A 26,131-nucleotide genomic window follows, 5' to 3' on the forward strand; every position below is an offset into this window, starting at 1 on the left:
ACTCGAATGCGAACTAAATCGTGCAATAATCGTCCTTCTTCACACTACACACACTCGCTCACTCACACACACGGATACGCATCCTGTTCGCTAACGATAAGTAATTCAATGGGGGTACTTGTAACAGCCCGGCGGTAGTAGCAGGGGGTAGGTTGCGAAATGATTGACACTCATCCCCTCGTTGAACGGAAATTAAAACTCCAGGAATGTTGGTCTTCTTCTTCTACTCAAAATGCAACAGTTGAATCCTGATGTGTAAGGACATTTGAGAGTATCTACAGAGAGCGAGAGAAAGTGAGCAACTCAAGGCCGCTAACAAAATAGAGAGACCAACTTCACAGCGCATGTGACCTCACTTACCAAAAAGGGGAAACATTGTCACTTCTTGAATCCTGATGAGAACTTTGTAGAGCCGTGTGATGACTATCAACTTATAACGGTTAATCGTTATCCACCCAAAGTTTCAGGATTCAGTTTGTCGTGAATATCTGCTCGAAACGGTTGTATAGCGCCAGTAAGTTCAAAAAATACAAAACAAATTACCCCCAACATAGAATCCCCTTTGCGACCAAAACGAACGAACAAACAAACGACCGACCCCCCTTAAACTCAATCTCTGGAGCCTTGTTTTGAATATTGTTTTTTTTTTTGGTGCAAAACTGACGTGCGATTATTTAACTTTTCAGTCCTTGTTCGTCCTTCGGAAACGTTCATTTGTCAAAATTTCCATGTCTCACGTGAAAGTTGGCAATAACGCTTAAGACCATCAAGTATTAGTGATGTGCAAAAGGAGTGTGTGATACTTCGCTTGTATAGTTCATAATATAAGTTCGTACATTCGTGTGTAGGTACGCCAAAGGTACCAACGTCGACGAAGACGACGACGAACACAGAAGAAGTTATTAATTAAGGATATTCATGCTATCATTCGTCATCCGGTTACAAACCACCAAAAATAAAAAGGATTACGTTTTGTGTGTTTAGATATACGAGTATTTTGTCCTGGATTTAATTAAGTGGGTCTTTAAAGCAATGGAGTTAGTGGTGTAATCCGAGATGTTAAAGTCCTTTTTGTTGTAGAGGTACGTCTACAACGACAAAGTCAACGTCAACGGCGGTGATGACGACGACGACGACAACGACAACGTGTGTTTAAAGATTGGTGATGAAAAATGATCCTTTAATGTTAAGCAGTATATAAAAGGGTGCAAAAAAATTATTATTATTAAAAGGATATACCGTATATATAGCTACACCTACCCCATCAAAAAATAAAAATGAAAAAGGCAGAAAAATAAAATCAAAGTGCGTGATATAAATTTTGTCGGTGTCAAATTGAAAAGGGATAACACGTTGTTGTTTTTGTTATTTTTGTCCGTTTGGTTTGGTTTTGATTTCGTTCTTATGGCAAAACAAACACATTTATATTCAAGCAAAATGGCAAAAGGATATAAAGGAGCTGGCAGTTAAAATGTGTAAGGATATTATACAAAATGTTGTTTTTTTAAGTTTTTTTTTCTCGAAACAGAAAAAGGATATTATGCCCACCCAAACAATTCTCTGTTTATTTTCATTTTGTTTGTGTAAAAGGATACTCTCTGACTAATGGTGTTAACCCATCACATCATGTCGTTGTCCTTTTTTTTAAGTTGTGTTTTTTTTTTAATAGAGACATCCATATCCTTCTTTGGGTTCATGAACTCTGATTTGAATAAGATTATTGGTCTTGACAAGATGATGATGATGGTGGTTTTTGCAGTGGGATGGTTTGAATAAGTTGAAAGGTGTTGTTCTTAGGAATTTGTTATTGTCTCTTGTTGGTATTAAGTTTGAATTTGAAATTTGTTTTGGAATTTTAGGAGATTATTTGGATTTAACCAAGAGTAACCAATTTGTTTATCGGAGTGAATGGTAGTATTTTGACTTCAACAGGTTAAAATACTAATCACAACTTTGGGATCGAGTTAATTTGACCCGTTGAAAAAAACAAACATCAAACTTTAAAAAAAAACTTTGAGGTAAAAGTCATCTACTCATACAATTATATCTAAATTATGAGAAAGATATTATTGTTGTTAATGAACCTCAATGTGCTTTCTAACGTTTAAAAAACTTGCACAAAAATACGTACTCTTGCATTTTCACAGGTCTTATCGTGATGATACAGACAACGTTGTATTTCTTTTGCATCAAACGATATATTAGAAGTCGTGAAGATTAAGAATAAATTTATGTAGATACATTTATGAAAAGTTAAATATTATAAAAAAGTGCGTATACGTACCAGTGCACTTTCTAGGAGATAATTTGATAACTTTATTCTAATGCTAACTTAGTCGTGAGTGTTTATTGTTTTACTTTAACGATCATATAGTCTTCAAAAAAACATGATTTTCATGGTACCATAGTAATAGGTTTTAAGCATAAACAAAGTTATGATTTTCTTTGTTATTCCTCCAGAGTTAAAATTTTTTTAAATTTAATTTCGTAATTCCCAATAAATGATTGTACCTTTTCTTTAAATGTTTTTCAAAATTTGACTTTATAACAACTTCAAAATGTGACTAAAAATAAAGTGTTTTGAAATCTTTCAAACAAGACTATAATCAATTTTTATACTCACGACTTGACTGATCAAACTTGACATTTTCATAGCAAGAAATACGATGAAATGAAATTCTATAATTTTGTACGTTTTTTCAGAAAGCGATTAATTTAATCTTTACTTAAATAACTAATCAATTTCACTAAAAATTAAACTACAATTGGTTTCCAAAAAAGGATATTTGCATTTTTAAAAATATTTATTGAAGATGGAAATTTTTCGAACAACTATTTTCTAAATAATTCGTTTTTAGAAGCCATAAAAAAAACACTTTCAAGTCACTACAATGTCTTTTTGAATTTCGATAGGAGGGTAAAAAGATTTTGAAATTTCAAATTTCAACGTTCGTCGTAAACATCTCAAGAACCACTTAAGACATTGACCTCAAATAATTTCTGTCTTACAGATAGTAACATCGAACGATGCAAAACGGACTTTCAAAAAATTGCGTGGTTGTTTTTTATTACTATAGTCATTTAAAAAAAGAAAACATTTTGGTCCACTTCAAAAAACTTAGGAACCAATATAGCGACTTTGATTATGTTATAATTTACGAGTGTATAATGAGACGTAATTCCAAATTAATAACGTTTAAGAAAAAATGCAATTAACGGTTTTTAGTATAAACCAAAAATAATATTTGTCTCTTCTAATATTTTACCTACAAAAAATTATATTAACTTGAAAAAATTGTATGCAATGGAGAATATTTTTCTTGAAATCTGGTAAAATTTTGAGAACAATCAAAGCAACTGTTTTAAAAACAAAAATAAGAACCTGAAAAAACTACTAAAAATTGTTAAACATTGCTTTTCGACACGAATATCTTGGCAATAATTAAAGATATTGCCTTCAAAATAGTTCAATCTTATATATGTAAAGATAGTTTTTAATATTTGTTTAAATTTTTAGAAATTTTCCAAAGTCAGTTTTATTTTCATAAAAAGCGTAAATCAGTAAAAATTGAAGTTTGATTCTAATACCTCGAAAACAGATAAAGATTTATAAATCTTTATCTGTTTTGTTTGCATTCGTAAAAATGTTCGAATTTGAGATTTTAATCAAGTCGAAAAAAGTGGGTCCCCCGATTCAGTCCGTATGTTTGCCCATGACCCTACTGCCAAGACCATTGACTAGATCGAGTTGAAATTTGGAAATTAAGGTTTTAAGACGATTGAAATTAACTAAAAATGACAATTTAAATTTTGTGGTCCTAGATCAAAAATTCGAATTTTCTCAGAAACGATACGATAGATTTTAATAAAATTTTCTCTTTTCTAAAATGTTCTTTTTAACTTCCCATAGGAAGTTATTGTAACGGGTCCGATTTTTCAAATTGAAAATTTTGACATTTCTCGACGTTTCAAGGTCCCTAGAGTCGAAACAAAAGATTTTTACAAAGATGTCTGTTCGTGCGTGTGTACGTACGTCTGTACGTCCGTACGTCCGTACGTTCGCGACGTTTTTTTCGTTGTCTATAGCTCAAGAACCAGAAGAGATATCGACTTCAAATAAATTTTGTTATGCAGATAATTAGACAGAAAGATGCAGAAAGGGCTCTCAAGAAAATTGCGTGGGTGGTTTTTTTACCATAGCAGTTTGAAAAAAAGGTAAAAATTTTGGTTAACCATAAATATCTTACGAACCAAAAACGCTAGAGACTTGAATTAAATTTTATATAATATAATGTAACGTGATACTAAACAGGTATATTTTTTGAAAAAAATCAATATAACGGTTTTTTTTTATAAATCAATAAAACTGAAAAAAAAAATTTGTCACCTTCAAAATTTTATGACTGAAATATGATATCTTCTCCAAAACAATTTTGTGCAACGAAAAATAATGTTTTTGATATCTGATAAAATTTTGAGAAAAATCTAATTGACAGTTTTTTTTTTTTTTTAAATAAAAATCTAAAAAAAACATTACTCAAAGTTGGTAAAAATTTAATATCGATTTAAATATCCTTTCAAAAACTTGAAATTTAGGCTTCAAACTTATTTTATCTTATAGGGAATATTGTTTTCAACATTTCGAAAAATTTTGAGATATATCGAATTTACAGTTTTTTTTATAAAAAATAAAAACCTAAAAAAAATGTGTATAAGTTATTAAAAATTAATTTTCGACTCAAATATCTCTTTAAAAATTTGAAATATTGGCTTCAAACTAATTTTATCTTATAAGAAATATTGTTTTCAATATTCGATCAAATTTTGAAAAAATTCGAATTGACAGTTTTTTTACAAAAAATTAAACTCTAAAAAAACAATTCTAATATTTGGTAAAAATTTACTTTCAATTTAAATAGCTTTTCAAAAATTAAAAATATTAGCTTCAAACTTATTTTATTTCACAGAAAATATTGTTTTCGATATTCAAAATTTTATATAAAAATCCAACAGTCCGTTTTTTCATTAAAAAAAAATCTACAAAAAAAAAATACGCAAATTTGGTAAAAATTGAAACGAGTACATATAGACAAACTTTTAGGCAAGACCAATCGACAGACTGGATGGGAAGTTATCAGTGTGGGTCGCATCCCAGCCTCTTTTTTAACTTGTCTTCGGTCAATAAAAAAAAAGAGGCTGGGATACGACCCATGCTGATAACTTTCCACCCGTCTATCGATTTGTTTTCTTTAGTAAGTTTTTGTGTTTTGTTAAAAAAGGTGTAAGTTAAATTATTTAAAAAATTATTCCCACAAATATTTTCCATATGATGAAATAGTTTGATTTCAAAATCTATTTTAGTTAACGAGATTTTCAGTCGAAAACAAATTTTTACCTATTTTAGTAGCATTTTCTAAAAGTTTTTATTTTTTAATTTTTTATGAAAAAAACTAACTGTTGGATTTTTATACAAAATTTACAGAATGTCGAAAACAATATTTTCTGTGATATAAAGTTATTTTGAAGTCAATGTTTTTGTTTTAATTTTTGGAAAGAAACTCGTGTCGAAAATAAATTTTTACCAAGTTTTATTCATTTTTTTAAATCAATTTTTACGAACTTATTAATTTTTTTAGGTTTTATTCTTTATTAAATCTTTTTTTAAATTGCTATGGTAAAAATACGCCCACTCATTTTTTTAGTCTTTTTTGCATTTTTCTGCATTATTAACTGCATAGCAAAATGTACTTGAAGTCGATATCTCTACTGGTTCTTGAGCTATGGACTACGAAAAAAACTTCCTGAACGTACGGCCGTACGAACACACGCACGCACAGACGTCTCTCTATTTTGGCTCAAGACACTTTGAAACGTCGAGACATTTCAAAATTTTCAATTCGACAAATCGGACCGATTACAATAACTTTTTATGGGAAATTAAAAATATGTACTTTCATAGAACCGTTATTTTGCATATAAGTTTTCTCAAGAACTAATGAACCAATTTAAATAATTTTCTCTGCACAAACTGGTTTAATAATGTTTGATGATCGAAAATGTCATTGTTTATTTTTTGGATTTAACAAAAAAACATTAAGCTCTAAGAAACTGCATACTAACAATATTTTTAAACTCAACACCAGCTGTTTTAGTGGTGCTCTGATATTGCTGTCAGGGGACTTCGTCGAAGATTGACTGTCATTCCTCGATCAACTGCTACTGATGAAATAAACGCCTGTTTGAAGTCATCAGTTCTCTGGAGATATGTACGAAAATTGACACTGAACATTAAAATGTGTATTCACCTACATAATGATGCAACTGCCCATGAGTTATCAAAGCAATTGTTAGAAATTGGTGCTGGCAAAATACTGATCGACAGTACCAACGGATTGATCTCTTTACCGAACAATTTTTGTACAATTGCGCAATCTATAGATAAGTTGATTGTATTTCTCCGAATATTCTTCAGAATTACAGAAATCATGATTGGTTGAGAGAACGCACCATTTTAGCACCGAAGAACATTCATATCAATGCCATTAATTTTTAAATTCAAGCGAAACTGCCAGGTGTAGTCACGATATATGAATCAATTGACAGTGCTATGAATCAAGATGAGGCAATAAATTATCCAATTGAATTTTTAAATTCATTGGAATCGGCTGGTATACCACCGCATTGCTTGAATCTGAAAATTGGTTCTTTTATTATATTATTGCGAAATATTAATCCACCAAAACTGTGTAATGGCACAAGATTGGCAGTGAAAAAGTTATTACCAAATTTGTTTGAAGCTACAATCTTAACTGGAAAATCAAAAGGAGAAGTGTGTTTGATACCGAGTATCAGTATGATTCCAACTGATATGCCATTTGAATCCAAAAGATTTCAATATCATGTGCGTTTATCATTTGCGATGTTCATAAATAAAGCCCAAGGGCAAACACTTCATGTTTGTGGTGTCAATTTGGAGGAATCATGTTTTTCACATGGCCAACTTTATGTTGCTTGTTCCAGAGCCGGACAACCAACTATTTATTTATTCATGCTCAAAATGGAAAAACTAAAATTATTGCTTATCTAACTGTTTTCGACTAACCCATATAGACCCCTCATAATATGAGTAAACAATTCGTTTTTAGTTTTTACTCTTTGCTGATAAATATAATATAAACAATATATCATTTGTGTAGCAATTTAAAATATTTTTTTGTTTGAATAAATTAACCTAATAATATTTTTTTTGTTAATATGCCTTATACGTAGCGAAGCACGTACCGAGTTACTAGTAATATATAAATAAAACAAACGGTTTTGGATATCAATTAAGTTCTTTATATCTGTGAAAGTACATTCGATGACATTATGTATAAAAATCGATTTCTTTTGCATGGCCAACACAGGCACTCTTGCTGAAGTTTAGACACTGAACCCAATTTACGACGGTTTTCAATCATAGATCGCCCTTTACTGGTGCAATTTCACGTTCAATATTCGTACGAAGTTTATCAATCATCACTGGTTTATTGCCATAGGCTTGACGTAGCCCCCCAGGAAATAGTCTTACGGCGTCAAATCGCACGACCGAGGCGGCCAAGTGACTTTACCATTTAGTGAGATAACACGTTCTCCAAATTTGTTTTCCAATAAATTGATTGTGACATTTGCTGTGTGGCTTGTGGTGCCCTCCTGTTGTAACCACATGTTCTCCAAGTCCATATCATCCAATGGGGGACAAGAATATTCGGTTATCATTGAACTGTAGTAATTCCTATTCACAGTAACGTGTGGTCTTGATCATCACGGAAGAAGTACGGCCCAATGGCAACGCTGGCCCATAAACCACACCAAACCGTAATTTTGTATTGATGCAATGTACGTGTGGATTGCAGCCTGACCAATACCGCACTATTTAGTTTATTGGCAAAGCCATTCAGCCAGAAATGAGCCTCATGCTATTACGAATATGACGACCCTAAATTGTTCGTAACGCTCTTAACGTCGAGGCCACTGACTCCGAATTTAGCAAGTAAATTTTAATAATTTTGACTCATTGTTGGCTCGTATATCTTTCTATCATAAAATGGCAAACCTTACTGAATACTAATGTCAAAAGAGCTTCAAAATTTATGTCGTCGTTTGCTGTCCCTGTTGCTCTACTTTTATAGCGTCCCTGTTAAAAAACACTGTATTAAAAATAAATGTTGCTCCAAAATTTTAATAAAGCTTCTATAAATTTAGATAGGTGGTGTTTTAGACTTGGGTAAAAAATGTCTTTAAAATTTTGTGTCATTAATATTTTAAAATAGCTTTTGATTCCTACATATTTTTGTTTATTTTTAAAATTTTAAAATAAAATCCAGTTTGAAATTCAAGTACAAGTATTTTTGAAGATTCACTTAAGGAAAATTAATTCTAAAAAAAATTAGGAAGGAATTAATTAGACATTTTGCCTTACTACTAGGTGTCATCTACGTACTTACACTTTTCTCTTCCCTTTTCTTCTAAATACATATGAAGCTAATGTTTAACGATTTTATCGCTATCATTTTGTTGACTTACTTAATCTTTAAAAAAAAGTTCTTCATAGCAAGGGATGTGACAATATTCACCCTTGAAGCAATCAATACATAAGCCTATAAAATTATTTCTAATTTCATCATGGAAAAATGTTTATTTTCTTGAAACATTTTAAATGAAGAACCGAACTTAAAATTAAAGTTTAAAATGTATATAAACTTAAATTCAAGCTTTTTTTCAATAGCTTCGTATTATTTGTCTGAAAACAAAATTAAATCCCAACATTGAAATAATAAAAATATCACAGCAAAAACAAACGACCAATATTATTATATGTATATACTTCAATTTTGTTCTCCATATACACATCACATACATATGTATATATTTTCACTAATATGTATACAGATGTATGTCCTGTCCATATCTACGTATGTGTCTAGGCACCCTTTATCTTTTTGGTTCTCCATTGTGAAGGCTTGAATTTCATTTTAATAACCAAAGGCTATAAATCAAAATTATTATTGCATCTTTCCAGTGATATATTTATATTCTGGCGGGTGGCATAAGGGGCCTGCCGTCCTGACTTGGTTCTGACTCTGACTCTGACTCCGACTCCCACTCACTCTCGGGTTCTATAATGTATGTATTTTTTAATGTATACATCTCCCCGAACGAGTGACGACGATGACACAAAGGGTCCTTGGAGGGGTAAATTTTGAGCCTCAAGTGGATGCTGCCGGTGGTTGTGGTGTCTGCCATTCCACGCCATGCCATGTACCGCCACCGCCGCCATTGCCGTCCAAACTGTTGATTTGTACCTTTTTGCTCCTGATGATGATGGCTGGGATCATCTTTCTCTGGAAGGAAGGTAGGGGCATTTTTTTGAAGCTCCTGCTTTTTGTTGTGATTTATGTTTCCACCAAACACACACCACCTGTATACACTACACACATCATTCGTCCCTGATGTTTTACACTCAGTTGCAAAGTCAATAGGGAGGATGATGATGATCCTGTTTTTTTTTTGTTGTATTCTCTCAAAATTTGTGGCAACAAAATGTCGATTTATTTTAGGACAACCAAATTTTGTTTAGGTTGCGACACGGGGGGTGGAGGTGTCAAAGTGAAGTTGTGGCTTTAATAACATGATTTGGCTTTAAAATTATTTTCACATAAATATTCAGCAGGAGCCGTACAACATTCCGCATTATTGTTGTTGCGATGATATTTTGTGAGTTTCAACTTGTGGATGGTTTTTGGGGAGCTTATTGTTGAAAGGTTGTTTGAGAAGACAGAGACCCCACACCTCCCCGGAAATACTGAATGGTCGTTAGTTTTAATTTATGAAAAATTTATTGCATAATAATTTTATGACTGAGAGAACTTACTGTTTCCTGGCTTTGTGTTTTTGTTCGTTTGTTATGGGTGCCAGGACAGGACCCACAGCGCATTTTGCTCCCCATTGTATTTGTGCGTGTGACAATATGCACCTGGTCCTGGGGTTTTGCAACCCCATATAATATTCGAATTAAAGTCACAGGAGTCACCAGACTTCTCGGTTTTGCTACAATTTTATGAATTTTATAAAAGGCTATGGCGATGCCAGTGGGTGGTGTTATAAATTTGTTGAAAATTAATTGAGATTAAATCAGAAGAATGGGGTATTTTAATGGGCCTTTATAAAATGCACACATTAAATATATATACGTGTATACCGTTGGTGAATATGTACCTTGCTAAAGGACCATATAACTATGTAAGTCCAGTAAAGGCAGTGAGTCGTGAAATTACCATCAACTGCGAAAATAAGCATTTTGGTGTCATTTATGTGAATGCCATTCTCTTTCTCTACAAGGCTCTTGGTTGGCTTGGCTTGGCTCTGAGCTCTGTTGATGGTGCTGAATTTGGATGGAGGTATTTTTATGACATTTAATGTTCTCAATTTCAATTATAATGACCACAAACAGGATGGGAAAAGTCGTGAGAATGGGTTGGGTATGCTTTATGGACAGATATTATTATTATTTTCTTCTTTTTTTTAAACGGGATGTTTACAAAGTGCATTGTGAACATAAAAGCCCCATTTGGCTGTCCATTCTTTTGGGTAAAATGGTTAGCATACTTATATACTGTATGGAATACTTTCTATGAAAAACCACTAATGGCTTATAATGGTAAATCAATTTTGTTTTATATTTGCGATAAATATTTTTTCCTTAGAATATAATATTCATAAATTAGAGAAGAAGTATAATTTATGTGAGTATGCTAATATTTTATCTGGGAGAAGAATCAATAGGAGAGTAGTTAAAGTGAGTAGGGTCCTCGATTGTTGAACATTTTTATAGATTTGAATGAAAAAAAGTGATAGTTATTATTTCAAAAAACAGTGTTATTGGGGTTTCTTTATGAAGCTAAAATTCAATGTTGGTTTTGGGAAACTTTAACATAGAGTGTTTCTTAGCGTCACGAGAATTTTTGATGGTCTTTTCAGAACTATCTCTTTGAACATGAATAATTTATATTTTATTAGGAGATTATTTGATTAAAGCAACTATCATTACCAGTCCCGCGGCCGGTCAGCTCGCACATGTTCCGCGGATCCCGCTGATACCAACATATTTGCAAATACCTTTTAAAAGGTTATTTAAGGAAAGAGTGCTTTTCCCACTGGCAAATGTATGTGGCACTTTCTCGAGTAGGATCTTCTGAAAATCAATACGCTTTGTTGCCAGCAACCAAAATCTCAGAATACGTAGTGTACAGGGAGGCTTTAAGATAAGCATATAATTTTTCTAATTAAGTGATTCGTGGTTGTTTTAATTAGCATGCTTATAACTTAAATATCTGTACCTATTACCCGTACGAACCAGGGACGGGTCGCTAGTACGTATATATTTTGTATGGGGCTTTGCTAAGCTATATGGCCTATGCCAAAAAATTAACAAATTGTCAAGGATTTGAAGAAAACAATGACAAAATTGTGTGATATGCAACTCGAAGCCCCTTTCCAAAGATCGGTGCAGTCGGGAATATGCAGAAAATCATATTTAATAAAATAAAAGGGTGGTTACATTTTAAGGCCGATTTTGATTTTGAACTAAAACAGATTATTAAGGAAGTTATTGTCATTCATCTTTATTATTATAATATTGGTATGGTTCAAATATGTATGGAAAAAAATATTGACTAAATAGACGCCGCGGTCTTGGCGACACACCTCCATTCGATTATCCAAACTTTCGATGACGCATGATTGAGATTATATGCCGTGAATGTGCCCAAAAAGTGCATCCTTTAGCTCTTGAATTATTGCTGACTTATCGGCATACAACTTTTATTTCAAATAACCTCAAAGAAAGAAGTCCAACGGTTTCCAAGCCCATTATGTTGACGGCCCAATGACATCGCCACCATGTGAGATAACATGGTCATTATATTTGTCACCCAAAAAAAATGTTGTTTCGTAAGTTGTAAAGCAAGTGGCACCGTCTTGTTGAAAACACATATCGTCCACATCCATATCCTCCAAATCGGGCCATAAAAAGGACGTTATCATATCACGATAGGGAACACCATTCACGGTATGGCATTATTTTGGAAAAAATACGGCCCGATGATACCGCCAGCCTATAAACCGCACCAAACAGTCACTCTTTGGGGGTGCATTGGTTTTTCGATAATCGCTATTGGATTATCATTCGCCTGAATGCGACAATTCTGATAATTGAGGAATCCACTAAGGTGAAAATGTGCTTCTTCGAAAAATGATCATAAACTGTTACCATTTCTTGTCACCATTGTGACCATTGACAACACTTGAAATGATCAAGAAGCTTTAGTTCTTGAGTCCATTGCTCCTTGTCGGTGTGTTAATGCAAGATATTATCCATAACGTTTATCAACGACAAGCATGAGAGGTGCAATTGTTGAACACGATGACGAGTTGAGGTGGCCGGCACTTCAGCCGCGAACAGAAGCAATATTTCCTGTAGTACGACCTGCACAAGACTTCACTGGTGTTTTCATATCTCTTAAGAACCTGGTTTGATCAAATTTGTGCACGATTTTTCCATATGCACGCACATTAGACGATTAAATTGACCGAAAAAAACAGGAATTGCACTATATATATTTTTTGAATAAATTTCACTCATTGTTGTGGAGCTTTCCATTGTTTAAATTGATATAGACTGAAATAGAGAAATATCAAATTAAATGCAGAAAAAAAACTTCACGTTTAGGTGTGGTTCACATTCAACATCGGCCCTTAAAATTTACCTTTTAATTTAAATGTCATTTCATCTCAGAAAAAAATGCTGATTTATTTCAGTTTTTTTTTTCGAAAATCGAGAGGTTTCAATTTTTTAAAATAGTTTTTGTATGCAGGCCTTACCATTAGGTAAGGTTAAAGTGGCTTAGGCCAGTTTAATGGACCATTGTGATACCACATGAATCTTGAAGCTTCCTCCTATAAGCTCAATGGAAACAGTTTGAGCCCCTTACGAAACGTGAGAGGCTGATTAAGCTGATATGATTTAGATCGTCTAGATCCTTAAAGAAGAACTCTCCTAGTTAATTCTTGAGTTTTTGACCTAGAGCAAGGCATGTACAGAGAAGGTGAAAAACTATTTCCTCCTCCTCGCCCATACAGCTTCTTCAAAAGTCATTTGAAAATACGCCTATTTTCCTATTAGCTTTTAAGCGATCTGCTTGAGAGAGCAAGCACCTTAAACCCTTTAAATCTAGTGTTGGCCAGATGTTTTCCGCGACCTGACAAGTGGTGATGTTGTTCCATCTGGTGATTGCCTTCTTCATAGCGTCTTGCATTAGTAACAGTTTACAAGTAGCGATTAGTATGCCAGTATGTGCCTAACGTACCGTTCCTGGCGAGTTTATTTTCCTTACGGTTACCTGGAATGTCTCTATGGCAGGCACCCAGCAAAGGTTATAGTAAAGATCTGGGAGGTATAAAAATCTGGAAATTTCTATCGAATTGCAGTTGGGGGATGGTGTAGTCTGAGTGCTTAGGAATTTATTCTAAATACCTAAGAATTACTGAGGGGCCAATTTTGTGCTAAGTCCACTGCGACGAAGCTTTGAAGCGAATAGCGAGCTTGTAGCTATTTGTTTGCTAAATATGTCCAGAGGTGTTAGGTAGAGTAAGGTCCCCAGTGCCGCAGATGGGGTCATGTAAAGCGATCCGCATATACATAGGCAAGCTCAACGTTGGACTTTATTTAATTGTTCGCGGTTTAAAGCTTTCTTTTAAGCAGTCCACCATACTGCCACACCGTACATTAAAATCGGTTTGATTACCGATGTGTATAGCCAATGCGTGATTGTGGGTTGTAAACCCCCTTAATTACCAATAATTTCTTTTGCAAGAAAAGAGAGCTACAGCTTTTTTGACTCTTCCCTGTACATTGCGTATAAAGTTTTAGCATGCATGCCTTTAAAAAAGCTAAACTCAATCGACCTAATGGTTCAGGCTGTAGGGGTGAGGACAGACAAACAGACAGATGCACGTAGAGAATCACTGGACCCACGTTTTCCAATAAGTGAAGAGGTCACAACTTCTTCCTTGACGCTGTTAACTTGTCAGTAGAACATAGTGAGCCAAATTATTAAGCATGATCTTATAAAAAACATATAGTCAATAAAGGGTTTATAGATTAAAAGGTTTACTTCCAATAAATGTTAAATAATGCGGAGTCTCAATATTTCTTAAGCAAAATAAGCATTCATCAAGCCGCTCTTTGTTGTTTTTTTTCCAAATGATTTACTTGGAAAGTATGATAAAGCCTTAAAGTGCATATAAATAATATTTTGGTGATCTTTAGCCCTGAGCTAATACGTTTTACCAACAGCAGGGTTTACATCTTGTTCCATATTATTTTTGTCTTGTTTTGAAACGAATAGATGGAATAGAATAATATTTCAAAATCATATTAATTTATAACCCCTTACTATACAAAAGTCTTCATCTATTTCTTCGTTTTGTACATTTTCAAACTCCTTAAAATGTTCATATTATTGTCTATTTTCAAAATAAACAATTCAAAATGATTATTTAATTGACTTCTAAATAGTTCAAAGGACCCAAAAACCATTTCACTATATTGTTAAATTTCGCATCGAAATTAAGACCCTTAAATTCCTCCCCCTCTTACAAAATACAAAACTATAAAGCACTCAACTTCAAATTGAAATTGGCAAAGTTTTCATCTCTTTGTGTTGAAGAAGACTTTATTAGTCTTTCTATTCATCTTCCAATCTACCTCCCCCAATCCGCACTAAATATTTAAACAGCAATATTCCTGATTCAGATTGATATATCAAGGAAGAAGATAGATACATCATCTCTTTCGATGAATAAATAGATTCATTGTTGTTTATGCGACATCACACAGATACTTATTATCCTTATCCATATCCTATCCATGGCCTGTCTGATGGGCTGACATCAGAAAGCACAGATGGCCAAGCCAGACTTTGTATTTGTCCTTCCCCAGTGTTTATAGTTTTTCTCTTCCGGTTGAGTCGAAATGAAAACTCCAAAGGCTCAGAGAGCAATAAATAATTCTTCCTTCGATATAACTGCATATAGATACATAACGTACAGCATACATAAATTACGACTTTCAACATGAGTAAGGCCATATTATACAAGGGTCGGCTTCCGAAATGAAGAATAAGTTAGTTTTTTTCTTTCTTGTCCTTTTTTCAAATCAGCAGCATCATCATCAGGCACAGGCACAAGCACAGGCAGGGTTGAAGAGCATCCCCCAATGGGATACATTTCGCTCTACTGCATTCCCGTTTGTCTAGTCCAAACCATTTTCCAATAAAAAGTTGATTTTGCGTTCTGCCAGTGATGCTCCATCTCCAACTCCAGCTCCATCTCCAGAACTAAGTTCGACGAGGCAACAAGGCCCCAAGTGTAAGGACAAGAACTACAAACAAAAAAGCCGAATAAATAATTTGCCCACGTTCCTAGTCTTCGTTGTCCTCGTCGTCATCCTCGTCCTTGTCGACAAAGTTGCCATCATCATGGCCATCACCACCAAAGTTTCTATACACAAAACGGGCGAGAGAGACTTCTCCTAGAAGAATGATTTTTTTAATTAGTTCCTCTGGAACGGTGGGTACTTTCGCGATTTATTCCCCGCCAAACTGAGAAAACAACGGCTCCTGCGACACGAACGCGACGCGACCTTAAATCTCTAACAACACTGCAAATAATACCTACCTACATTTCTCGAAAAGGATGACAACGAGGACTCGACGCGACGAGACGCATGGCGCACGGCGGCCGACGAAAAGGATCAGACACAAAGAAAAACAATGTAAATAAATTCACTGTGAGCCAAACGGAAGGACGCAACCTTAACTATTCATGGCGGCCGGATGTTGATGGGAGAAAGAGCTTCTTTAAAGTGGGCCGATCGATTACTTAAATTTCCTCTGTTTTGTTCAACAAAAAAAGAAAAACTTCCAGGAAAATGTTTTCTCTGTTTATTTAAAACACGGTTGTCAACCTTCACAAATCGTTTTTGACATTCGTATCTCCTTTTACAACTTTGTCCTGTCTATCTGTGTACCGTTTTGTGTTGTTGGTCAGTCGTGGGAAAACCTTTTAGTTTGGAGAGTGAATTTTTGAATTTGGCTGTGGACAAAGTTGAGATTTTATAGCTGAGAAATTTCAATGGGATTCTAGTATTTGTTTTGGAAGAGGGTCGAAACGGATAAACACATAAATGTCATCAATTCACCGAGAACAATAAAACTTTTTATTTTTGTTTTATTTTTATTTTTATTCAACAATATTGTCGTCCTTGTATATTGCGGTGTATAGAACAAGGCTTAAACAATATCCCAGACATTTTTTGAATGTAGGAAGGTAGCAAGGTGCATTATATTCCATTGTTTGGATGGTGTTTTTAAATTCAAAGCACGTCCGTCGTCGGTAGGTCGTCGCTTGTCGCTCGTTGTCGGCAGTCCTCGTCAGTAGTCAGATTGGTCCTTGAAAAATGTGACCGGAAAATCATATACAACCTACCTTCCTCCTTTCTACTTTCAATTCGACTTCCAGTATGGATAGGCACTTATTTTGTATTAAAAAAAAGGTATGTCAGAGTTAAAATGTTGTGCCACTTGGTCTGCTATATACTCGACTCGTATATAGTTTCGAAAATAGTTTGAGTGGGAAAGTTTGGAATTTTGAAAGTTTTGGCTTTGGCTTAGATTGCGTGATGCTCTGATAGAAAATAAGTTTTAGAATTATTGCATATCGAAAACTTAAAGTATGCATTTTTTTTGTGTTTTGTTGATAAAAGATTTTCGGAAGTCGAGTAAACTATGGGTCGTCGTTAATAATTGTGTTTTTTTTTTGTTGAGATTTATGAGGAAAACTCATTTAAGTGATAATTTTTAAGTGAAAACTTTTAAGTTTATTTGTTAAAATACTTTTTCGAAGCTTATGTTTTTGTTTATTAAAATTCCAAAAGTTTTGATGTCCTTAGAAGATTCACACATATTTGGGGCTAGCGTAAGCAAAATTTTTTTTAGAAGTTATGACAAAAGTTCGTAATAATATTTTCAAATACATATTAAAAGCAATTTAGAATGACTCACGATAAGGTCATATTTTTCAAAGACTCATGACACAAAAATAGTTAGAGGATTTTTTCATCATAACTTAACAACGTCGCCGAAAGATGAACCTTGTATAGCAGTAGTTGTGAACGACTTTATCAATTTTGAAAACATTTTCAAGAGCACAAAAAATATTAACACATAAATTGTAGATTAAAGTTGCTGCAACAATCTTATATTAATTTTGTTTTCTATAAAGAGTTTTCTGATAGGGACTTCTGAACTTTCAAGTAGTAGTTGATAGGCACCATATTGTTAAAACTATATATATGTCGAATTGGTTTCTGTTTCTCTATTAACAACACGTAAAAATGATAAAAAGACGTCAACTAAATAAAACTGTCTGTTTTTACAATGTTCCAATTGCTTTTAACATCATACGGTCCCAAAATTCATATAACTGAGAGCACAATTTAAAGAGTACCATGCCCAAATTTACAGCCTCAGAATCAGAAGCAATTGGACTTTGAGCAAGATTTTCATCGAAAAAAAATATTTCATCAATGCTGCTTTTGGGTAAATGGCTACCTGCACAAAAGTCATGTGATTTAAGACACAGTGTTGGACTTTTTCTTGCATTGGGTGTTTTTTAAACAGCATATAGATAGGTAGATAAGTTGGCATTTAATTAATAATTTGGAATGGCATTTACTTTTACTTGCGACTTAAAAGAACTAAATCACATTACAATGGTAGGGCATAGGTCAGTCTGTGTACCCTAAGCCATTGGGTTCATTGAGTTACAACTTTTGAATCAAGATTTTAAACATGTTTGAGTTAGGCGTTATTATAATTGTGTTCCTGACCGAAATCAACAGTAGTCACGAAACAAATTTTGTTGGTCAAAAATCTAAAACTCGAATGTTCTCAAAAACGGCCCGATAGATTTTTATGAAATTTGGAAACTGAATTCACAAATATAAACAATCGTTTTTTTTTATAAAAACAAGCTCTTATATTGTGGATGTATAAAATTAATTGGAAACACAAAAACCTCTAATAATTTTCGAATAAAAATTGATAAATCAAGATTTGTTTTAAAAAATCCATAACCATTTAAATTTTTGAATATAAACTAATTTTGCAGGTTTATTTTTTAATTTTAGATCCTTTTTTTTAGACAAACTCTTGGGATACAAAAACAATTTGGTCATGCATTTTATTTTCTAAAGATTCAGTTTTGCCAGTTATTTGGTCTTATTTAAATTTGTCATTTTTTAAAACCTTAGCCATTACTACAAATTGAAATTGATACACGATTCACTTAAACATTAAAAACTAAAAATTCACTACAAAAATGGAGCACATTTTGGAGTCACAATTTGCAGTTTTGTAAATCACGATTGGAGATCAATATTTTGTTATTTAACATCTTAAGAATTTGGTTGGGGTCACAGGAAAAACTAGTATATAAAGGGTTTTTCAATTGGCGCGGGTAGATTTTGGCGCCCTGTGGTGGCCTTTTTGTTTTGGTGACATCTGTCAAATCTTTTGTTTATTAATCAGTTTCTTATCCAAAATCATCATGGCAAGTTACACGATTGAACAGCATGTTCAAACTTTATCGTCAAAATGAGTCTTCGTTACCGCAAACTTTGCTCGCATTGCGCCAATTTTAGGGTAGACGTGGTGGCCCGTCACAGTCAACTATTTAACGTTTGAAAACCATTTGAGAAGACCGGTTCATCTGACACCCGTACGTTGAATGAAAGCAAAAGCGCGAGAACATTTCCGCGGTCCGTTCGCAGACTTCAACTTGGGGAATTTTGCGTCGGGACTTGAACCTGCACCCGTATCCAAATATCCAACTGATTTAGGCTTCGAATCGTTTGGAAGAGCGCAGCAACTTAGACTGAAAAATCATCTTTAATGACAAGGCGTATTTTTAGATGAATGGCTGTAGTAACAATCACAATTGCCGTATATGGGAGACAACAACCCACGCGAGGTTAACCAGGTGATAATGCATCCTCAAAAAGATACCGTTTGGTGTGAATTTTGGTCCGGTGGCGTAGTTGGTAAGTACTTTTTTGAGTTCGACGTTAGTAAGACGGTCACCGTTAACAGCGAGCGATACATAACAATGATAAGTAATTTCTTATTGCCCAAGTTGAACCATATATACCTAGACGCCATGTGGTTTCATCAGGATGGTGCTACGTGCCACATAGTAAACGCCATTCCATTCCATTTTAACATCTACCCGCCCTTATTAAAAAAGCTTTTACATTTTTTGAATTTTTATATTTTTTTAAATTACTATTTCATTAATTTTTTGAAGACTCATCATTTGTTCAATAGGGGCTGAGTTCTGTCCACCCTAAAGAATTGTTGTATTGATAGCTTGAATTGCAGTTTCAGCCATTATTCTGGGAGCAGAAGTCATATTTCCAATGCCTTCATTGGAACAACATTTTGTTGGAGAGAGTTGATATGGATTCTAGACCGCGTGTTAATTGATGCTTTCAGGTCGGATGGTAGAAGCTACCAATATTTTTTGATTAGATCTGCCTGCAATTCATCTGATGCTTTAGATACAAAAACAGGTATAACTAGGGTCCTTGCATAAGTTTAACCTATCAATTGGTTGATGTGATCATTCCAGTTCAATGTTCTAGATTTTTACTGGAATTTACGAATTCTAATGGGTTCTCATTTAAAATTATGGAAGGAAAGTATGTTTGGTCTAATTCTTTTCTTGATATAATAAGGTATTTGCTTGCGTTGAGAATCAACACATTTCAAGACGCCCAGTAAGATATCTTTTCTAGTTCTTGATTCAATCTTCAAGTATACCATATTAAGGACAGCTTTCGTAAATTTGAATGTCATCGGTATAAAAATGTTTCGATACTTCATTTATAATGAAACCGATTTCATTCACATATAATGCAAATAGAAGAGGGGATAAAATTGATCCTTGGGGAACTCCTTGTTGAATCGGAATAAAATCGTTGAGATTTTCATTTAAGAAAACAGCTTGCTTTCTATCATTCAAAAAGAAAGAAAGTAGTTCAATAGTTTCTGAAGATATGTTGAATTTGCGATGCAGTTTATTTAAAAGGATCGAGTGCTTCAATATGTCGAATGCTTTTGAAAAGTCTAGTAGGACTAAGAAAGTTATTTTGTCAATATCGAGTTCAGTCCTTATGTCTTCCATCATTTTAGTTAGTGGGGTAATACAGCTATGGTGTGAACGAAACCCCAATTGAACATCGACTAAAAAGTTGTTGCGACTGAAGAAGCTGCTTAATTGTTTTTGCATTATCCTTTCACAAACTTTAGATATAAAAGGAAGTATTGAAATCGGTCTTAATTCATTACAAAGCGAGTTTTTGGGGATAGGAAATATTTTTGCTTATTGATTTTTTTAATTTAGCATTTAAATTTTTGAAGATAAACCAATTTTGCAGGTTTATTTTTAAATATATTGTTTTTTTAATAAGGGCGGGTAGATGATGTGTGTTAGTGTCATGGCGTTTGTTGTGTGGCACGTAGCACCGTACTGCTGGAACCACTTGTCGTCTAGGTCCATATGGTTCAATTCGGCCAAATGAAATCAGTTATCATCGTTATGTAGCTCTCGCTTTTAAAGATGACCGCCTCACTAACGTCATTTTCAAAAAATTACGGACCAATTACGACACCGCGCATCGCCGGCCGGCCCAAAATCCACACCAAACGGTAACTTCTTGGTAAATCTAGCGTGTTTTGGTGTCGTCCCATAAACGGCTTTTTTTTCTTTTTCACATGACCATTCATCAAAAAATGAGCCTCATCACTAAATATGATTTGTTGGCCATAATTGGGAATTTCTTCCAAACGATTCGAAGCCCAGTCAGCGAACAAACGACAATGTCTATGGTCATGAACTTTAAGCTCCTGGGTCAGTTGGATCTTGTACGGGTATAGGCCTAGGTCCCGATGCAAAATTTGCCAAGTTGAAGTCTACGAAAGGCCGAGTTCTTATGCACGGCGAGGAATAGACTGCTTCGGGTTCTGCTGTGCACTTTCACGGACCACGGCGATGTTCTCGGGTGATCTTGCGTTCCTTGAACGTACTGGTGTACGTTGACTGAATTTTGTACTAAACCGGTCGTCCCAAATTTGGCCACCAAACGTTGAAGAGTCGATTGTGAAGGACCACCACAATAAATTTGGTCGGAAATATGTACACTCTCGTAGATTTTTAAAATTTTTAAATCGCAAGTTCTCGTAGTTTTTGAAAACACAACATTTGTTCAGTGTAGTGGCTGAGTTCTGTTCAGCGCATAGAATATCTGTATTGAAAATTTGTTTATTGGAGTTTCAACCCTTATTTTGGAAGCATTAATGATAAATTTTCTCATTGTTATAAATGGTTTCGCGTACCCAATGCCTTCATTCGGAATGGATTTGTGGACAGACATTTTATTTAAGAGAGTTGATATGGATTCTAGACCGCGTGTTAGTTGATGCTTTGAGTTCGGATGGTACTAAAGTTAGCTCCTCTTCATCTTACCAATCATTTTAAGCTACCAATATTTTTTGAACTGAATCCGCCTGCAATTGCTAGCCAAATTGCATTTCGGATATAAAATGCTTTAATTTATAATTCAAGGTCGGATTCCTCACATCTAACTAAGATTGCCAATAGACCTTTTTTGCAGTGCAGTGCCGTTATCACTTATTAATTCCCTATCTTTTGGATGAAAACGAGTTTTATGGAAAGAGTAAGAAAGCTTTTGTTACAAATCCTTTCGAATTTTAAAAGAGTCGTACCTAAAATACAAAAGACCGTATACAAAAAGGACCTACATGTGGACGGCTAACTTTTGTTGTTTTGTTTCATCGGAAATATTTTTTAAAAGATTGCTAATATCATCCAAGTATTTGTATCTTCCTTGAATACAACAAGCATTTAATCAAAATTTTTGGAAAATCTTTGAATTAAAAATTTTCCGACTAAGAAAAGCCTAACTTTTTTAAAACCCCACCGGGATTTTGAACTGACGATTCTATAAAACCTACAAGATTTTTGGTGGGTATAAGTTTACAGTATTACAAGGACTCATCAGCCTTAAAAATTTGATTGGGGGCCAAATCAACATATCTGACTTCTTCTTTATAGAATTAATCTATAAGCTGTTGTTTATTGAAAGCCTTTCTCCAAAAGTTTTCAACAGGTGATTTTTGTGTCTCTTTCTAAAAAAATTGTTACTTAACTATTTTTCGCACTAAAAGATCCTGGTCACTCTTTAATTTCTTCATGCTCTTGTTTTTAGGACTTCGCTGGAAATGGAAACATTTGCTTTATTTCATTAAGGAATCATTGTTTTAAGCAATTTCAACCTTAGGGTATTCGCCAAATTTTAATGTAATCCTTCTTTCAGATCCACATTTAGCATGGTATAAATTTAGCTGTTGTGTAAATCGGAGTTGCGGTAATCAAGAAAATACTGTAATTCTTAATAAAAAGTGAAGATTTCAAAATTAATGACTTCAGACCTCGGTGTTTAACTTTGAAGTACAAAAACAATTGTACTTATTTTTTTTAGAGTATAATTACAATTGATTTCAACTTGAACTTGAAAAATGTAACTGCTAATAAGTTCCTGGATTTTCTATCTCTCAATTAACTTCACATTGTTTAACAGATTTTGAGTTCTACAGAAATTAAACATATGTGAGAATGTATTTCAGCAAATAATACTTTGCATCAGCTAAACAATAAACAACAACTTAAGTTGTGACAGTTAATAAATATGCTTACAATGGGCCATTAAACTGGCCTAAGTGTGTCCGTTTCCATCTTGGACAGCCACTATAACCTAACAAATATCCTAGTAGTCGAATTTATTAATACCAAAAATACTAACGACACAAATCTCAAAAGAAAAAAATATGCTTAACGCAATTAATATACAATTACACGTCACATATATGTAGGTTCTTAAAATTAAAACAAAAAACACCCCTTTAAAACCCTTTATTTGAGTCGATATTAATTAAAATAAATCATCTTCATTTTTCTAATCAAATAAATCAGCATAAATTCTTCGATTTTTTATTTCTTTTTTGCTTTTTCTCATTCCATAAAACTAATCATCATCATCAGCGTATTCCTTTATGACCCAAATTCACAAGCTTATGCATCATCAATTAGGGAATATTTGCCGCATCTTAATAACCCATTACCCCATTTATCTTGTCAAGTCATCTTCTTTTTTTCTCTTGTTTTTAGGTTGATAGAAAGAAAAGATATCCCAATGAATAATTCTATAATTTCACCAAGAAACAAAAGCAACACCAACAAAAAATCTCAGTCAAATCTCTGCCTCATTTTTCCCCAAAGACAATTTTTCAGAATTGGATATTTTCCATCAGGGCTCTAGGGGATGTATTTGTATGTGGGACGAGGTTTGGATAAATAGAAAAAAGCCGAGACAAGATTCTCCTTAATCTACAAAAATGGCAGTAGACAGAGCCAATATGATTCAATTCAATCACGAGATATCACCATTCCATTGTCTTCGCTTGCGAAGGATCCATCAGTTCCAAATCCTCTGTCTAAATACACCCCCCAAAGCGCACCCTCTACCATATTAGACCCACAATCATTACACAATCGATCATCCTTGTCACACATACACAAATATAAAATAAAATATAGAAAGCCACCCCTTCCATCCCTCCCCAAAAAGAAAAATGATAAAGAGGAAGCCTCCCGTACTCTGCAAAATTTCATTAATAATTCAAAAGACAAATTGCACAACCATCGGAGCCAAAGCTAAAGCCAAAGCCAAGCAGCAGACCCTGAGCCTTTATTCTCATCATCCATTTTATAACGTTAACACAAATACCATCATAACGAAAACGAATACGAACCCTGCTCCTGTGTCCTGAATTCACCGTCGTCGTCGCGTCGCGTCGTTCGACGGTTTTAACTCCAATGAATTGCGGAACTTTACCATCAACGAAGCTATTGATTAACCATTTAGGACAGCACTTGCAGTCTTTAATTATCTCCGTGGCATGGCGCACAGTCTGCTTTCGTTGGTGATGGTTCTGCCAAAATTAAGGGATGAAATAAAATAATACCGGCACGCTGGTTCTGGTGCTGGTGATATGATGTGAGCAGTGGTCTGAAGGGGAGGTGAGGTAGGAGTATAGAAAATTCCAATCCAATTTGGTTACTTTTAGCAGAACCGAACTGAACTGAACACAGAGCAGAACTAGAGAGGTAGGTAGGATAGCTTGATGCAGAGTGAATGTTGCAAAAAGCCCCCTGGGGGTGATATTAAGCGTTTTGTGTGTAGGCTTAGTACGTATAGTGTATAACGCTCATTTATGCATGACAGTAGCTCATATGCATGATACCAACAACACAAGAACACAAAACGAGCAGGGGAGTCCTTGAAGTTTATCGCTTTAACAACTCAATGAACTGCTCGAAATTTGTTTAAATTACTTTGCCGGCATTTTTGGAAGCGGATTTTAATTGAGGAGGGGAGATTTTTCAGTCGTGGTGGAGAAAGGGTATGTATAGGTAGAACTATTATGGGGTTGCTTAAAAGTAAATGGGTTGCTATAAAGACAAGGTTACAGCCTCTAGACAAAAACTGGGAATACTCCTTTGCACTTCTTATATGAGGCAGCAGCAGTTCCTGGAATTGCGCAGGGAAACGCTCTCAGTAAATTTTTATATATACCATCTCTGTTATTACGCTCAGATCAGTTAAGTCGGTTCTTCTTTTGTTTGGTACTGGAAGCTGCGGTAAGGCCTTGAGGGCGTCTTTCATATTTCTTTAATAGGATGTGGCGCATCCTTATACGGTACGGTACGTATATAGAGTTGTCCTGGGTAACTCCTGGGTACACTACGTAGTGATAATTGAGATATCAACCCTGCGGTGCTTGCAGGTTACTAGTCGAATGTTGCAGACCTGGCGGATTTATGACTGCGTTTTTGGGTGAAACTCCACCATATTCATCTGGCATGGACGCAAACAGAGTGCCCCCAAGGACTTTCGAATGAGGACATCGTGCAGGTTGTAGGACTCTATCCATCTGCACTGTGCGTTCCTATTACTGGGGATGCTTATTCCTGGAAGAAGAATTTATGTAAATTGTTGTTGATTGCAATGAAGGATGTTAAAATGTATGTTTGTGTACTTTGCAAGGACTCTTGGGTTGTGTTTGGTTTTCGTGGACAGGACAGAGGGAGAAAACTCCAACTACGTGGAAATCTTCTTTCTTCTGTTAGTGAAGTGTTTTATTTTTCTTTATTTTATTCCCATTTTCTTTTTTTTTCGTTACTCCTCCTGCCCCAGGGGTTAATGATGATGATGATGAAGCAGAAGGTAACTTTTTCTCTTTTTGGCCGTGTTCATTGCTCGGAAAAAAAAACACTTCTATAAATAAGCAAACAAAAGCAAAGTGTAAAATGCCCTTTTGATTTTTCTGTTCAACAGTTAACTTATTGTTGTTACTTTTGATTTATTTTTTTCCTCATTTTTTTCCTATTTATACTATTTTCCTTTTTCTTTGTTAGGGTGTGTGTGTTGGGGTGATTCTGGATTTAGAGCAGGGTTTTGGGGACACGATACGAAGCGAAGGACTCTGACAAGTGCTTATTTTCAATTTAAATGTTGTTTACTTTACTTTTATTTTTTGTTAATTTATATTTTTCTTAAGTTTATTTGTTATTTGTTGTTTTTGAGTATTTTTGTGTGAAAAGTTTTCTGCTTATTCTTTGAAAATTGATGTCAACGCATTTCTCAGACAATTATTCTTCGAAATAAATATAATTTATATTTGTTTGTTTGTTTCTATTTTTTTTTTTGATTTCTTTGAACATTTTTTAAGGTGGGACAAAGAAAAAGGAGGACTTTTGTTTGCTTTAAGAGGTATACAATAACATAAGTCTTGGGTGTTCAATGAGAATATTATTGGAAATATAAAAGACG

The 26,131-nt window shown here is 34.3% G+C and overlaps 1 protein-coding gene across 1 annotated transcript in view; it reads left to right on the forward strand.

Moving 5' to 3' along the window:
• Positions 1–463: 463 nt before the first annotated feature.
• The window catches only part of LOC129949999 (tyrosine-protein kinase Drl), a 112,606-nt gene continuing 86,938 nt past the window's right edge, over positions 464–26,131 (forward strand). The window contains exon 1 of the mRNA XM_056061757.1: positions 464–1,475. The gene's annotated coding sequence lies outside the window, so the exon portion shown is untranslated. The remainder of the gene's footprint in view (positions 1,476–26,131) is intronic.

Source organism: Eupeodes corollae, chromosome 3 (genome assembly GCF_945859685.1).
Source record: "Eupeodes corollae chromosome 3, idEupCoro1.1, whole genome shotgun sequence".
Taxonomy (NCBI): domain Eukaryota; kingdom Metazoa; phylum Arthropoda; class Insecta; order Diptera; family Syrphidae; genus Eupeodes; species Eupeodes corollae.